Here is a 3,804-nt window from a genome sequence, read left to right on the forward strand (position 1 = left end):
TAAACCAGCAGAGAAAAATGACAGCTCCAACACAAGGAAACCCACAGGTGACAGGTTATGTGTGTCTACACTGCACACAAAACATAGGGTGCATAAGTTCTCCCAGGGAGGATGACCGTCGAATATCATCTTCAAGCAATCATTGGGAAATGCTAAGAGAAGAGTTAAGCTGATGCTACTGCTTAGGACAGATCTGTATCACAGAAGAACTGACTTATTGCCTTCCATGTTTCCCATTTAACCATGCAGTAACACAACCTGATCACAAATCCCAAAGCTACCCTGAAAGATCAGGAGCTTGGCCTACTGCTCCCTGCAAGAGAAACGTTGACTATGCAAAGGGTAGGTGGATGTCTGCAACAAACCAAGATTTTTGCATAATATATCTGATCAGAGCTAGGGCAAGGAGAAAAATTAACGAGTCTATTCCCTAGTTCAACATGCTGAAGTCAATATAGATATAGCCAGGATGTGCCTGAGTCCCAGCCAGCCTGCAGCTAAAGTACCGTCAATGTCCACCATGGAAGCACAAGTTTTTTGAACTATTACTGTAGGACTGTCTGTCTTTGAAAGTCTGCTTCCTCTCCTCTCCTCTCCTCTCCTCTCCTCTCCTCTCCTCTCCTCTCCTCTCCTCTCCTCTCCTCTCCTCTCCTCTCCTCTCCTCTCCTCTCCTCTCCTCTCCTCTCCTCTTGAATCTGTAAAACATAAATGACGGCTTCATTGCAGAGCACCAAACTGCTACCTCAGTATTTGTTAAAGGTCAGAGTGAAATTTCTTTCCTTAGTTGAAGGTTCTCCTCCTCCAGATCACAGATTTCTGAATATTTGGATTTCCCTACATGTTCCCTACACTATGTGCTTGGATCCACTATTAAATGTTAAATTTATGTTTCTTTCTATGCTATAAAAAGGAAAGAAATCAGCAAAAAAAAAAAAAAAAAGGAATATTAACAACAATATCCACAACTTAGATGCGGATCTTTTATGCATGCACTTTTTTTTTTTTGAGTTCCTTTTTTTTCAGTTCTGATACCATATGGATTCATTTTTAGCCTTAACTGCCCTGTAGCTCATAAAATGTGCATTACGTAGCTTTTTAGATGGAAGTCATCAGGAAAAAAGCTACTGGAATGGATGAATAAACAAATTATTGTTAAGGCTACACACATTAGCCTCTAAATAGCGCTAGGAAAACATGCAATGCTGCTGCAACTCAAATATCTGTTTGTACAACGATGTGAACTGTCCTTGCTGGTGCTCATTTAGGCTCGACCCTGTCAGTGCAGGTGGGAAGTGCTGGGCGTTGCAGTTGCAGGTAAAATGGAAGGTGGCTCTGCAAGAGGGGAATCCCATCCAGCTGCAATTAGAGCACGGCTGTATGGCCACAAAATGCCCCCTGCCTGGTGGCAAGAGTGGTTACCTAGGGAAAACACATTCCCAATCGTTTCATTAGCATGAGGTAGATCACTCTGCAGACAAAACCATATGGCACATGCAATCTCACCCTACGTTTACACCGCGCTCTTCAGACCAGGCAAGCAAACAGGCTGGACGGTGGAGACTCCCTTGCACAGAGCCTGCCCTGCTGCTCCTTCAGCTCTTGACTTCCCTGGTGGGCATGCACAGCTTGTTCTCACTCGTGCAGCGTGGTACAGGTCTGCGCTCCTCAACGGATGCTCTTCTGGGGTCTGTGGCTTCCTGCACATGTTAGGCCTATAAAAGCCTTAATATTCTAGAGATTGTGTTAACTTTGGAGACATTTGAAAACTATTCAATCTCACCAGCATTGCTCACCACACTGGTCTTGCTCTACTTGATTGCAGGAGCACGGTCTCATCCAGCTCTATGCCTGCTGTCAGTCTTCTGTAATAAACGTGCAGATATTCTGCTTTTACACCGAATCTGGGGGCACAAGCAGGTCAGTCCAGATTCCCTGTCCCACAATGGGATGTTCCTTGTCCCGTCACATTATGCAGTAGCTGGTTCCCAGACCAGGAGAGACAGAGGGGCATCTCTGAGCCTTGCTGCCCCAGCGTGGGGGAGCGGGATGCTGCCCGGGCTCCACAGTCACTAACGCACTAATGGGCCTAACAGCAAAGAAAAGAGCAGGCCGAAAGTGATCTGAGATGGACTGGGGTTCAGCAGTAGGCATCCTTTTCACTGATCATTGTTTGGTAGCAATTTCTACCCAGTGGCAATATTCCTCTGCTTTGCTCACAGCTGAAAATAACCCTGAAAGTGCTTGGAAAGGGCTGCCTTTTTAGTGAGCTGAACACCTTTCAAAATGATTCTCCATTGCAATGAATATCTTCGCTCTTGGATGAGGAGCTTTGGGGCCCTTCCCTCCCGTTTCTCTCCTCCGCAGCGCATAATTCCCTGTAAAATATGGCTCATTGTTTCTGTGCTCTTCCATGCCCTTTATTTCCATAATGGACTCTTCACTCGCGTGTTTGCTAATATTTCTACCTCGCTACATCAGCTGGCAGATGCCCAGGGTGTTGGTGCCTGTGACACGATTCCTTTCCGTCCCCATGCGGTTTCGTGGCAGTGCCTTTCCTGCAGGACGGGCATGTAAGCGCACAGATGCACCTAACCTGGCACAAGCTGCTGCGGAGCCGCGGCAGCACCACCTGCCCCTTCCAAAGCGACGTGCTGAGCTGCCAAGGGGAGGTTAAATCACCGCTGCGTTTCCCGTTGTGTCACCGTTTTAACTGTTTGCATCAATTATGGCATACACCTACGCAGTGCTAATGCCTTTGCTGTGATTCACGTGGACATTTGGAAAAAAGCATGTTCAAAATATCTTTTTTTAAAAAAAAACCTATAGTCCTCAACCTGAAAGCTTCAAGTAGAAAAGCACACAGCTGCAGACTTCTAGAGATCTGTAGTATATGTCTCAAAAATGGCAAAAAGACATGTCTATAGATTTCATACAGGTAGCAAAGATTTAATTTGAAGCACCCACTCCTCAATTCCTCCAAAGCACAAAGAGGCGTCGAGGCAACATGAAGTTGTGGGAACAAAACCAAATTTGGACAGTGCTCCGCTCTGTCCAAATAAACTAACATTTCTTATCTCCTGTAAGAAACATGACAAAGGTCTGTGTGTTTTCTTCAGTGCTCTTTCTGTCTTGAAAATTGGCAGCTTACCTTTAAAATACCTTTAAAAGAGAAAGGGAGAGGACGAACTAAATATTCTCTGGGCTACATGTATCACAAACTCCTGTCTCTATTTTAGCAAATCTGTTGAAAAATCCAATACTGATACTATCCTTCAGAAAGAGGAATAGGGGAATTTCAAATTTCAAATTCAGATGAAATTTTATGCTGTGGAGATCACATTTCTCAAGGTACAACAGTATCAAGCATACAAGCAAATTCTCACTAAAAGACGAAGGTCTCTCTCTTATTTAAGGAGAATTGAGCGAGACTTGCATTATAAATGCAATTCTGACACCACCTTCTGTAGAGTCCTTCTCTGTGTGTGTGTTGCTTTGCTCCTTTGCCTCAGTTTCTCCAAGTGGGAAAAAAGGGAAACAATTTTCTAATGCACAGGACTGTGGTGAGAGTCAGTTAATGATTTTGAAAGGCATTTTGAACTACCCTATATTTGCACTACCCTGTTTAAAAGCTAACCATCATTATTACAAAATAAAATATATGTATTTATTCAGAGTTTTGCATTAGCATATCTTATTTATCGTGTTCCCAATTTCTTTAGAAAACAAGCATTTCAGACGATTAAACCTCTTTTCACAACTGAAATTGCACTTTGTCTGTTTGCCTCCCAGAGGAAGCAGCTCTGG

The sequence above is a fragment of the Tinamus guttatus genome, unplaced genomic scaffold, assembly GCF_059628265.1.
Source record: "Tinamus guttatus ecotype Peru unplaced genomic scaffold, ASM5962826v1 Tinamus_guttatus_pri_ptg000286l, whole genome shotgun sequence".
Lineage (NCBI taxonomy): Eukaryota > Metazoa > Chordata > Aves > Tinamiformes > Tinamidae > Tinamus > Tinamus guttatus.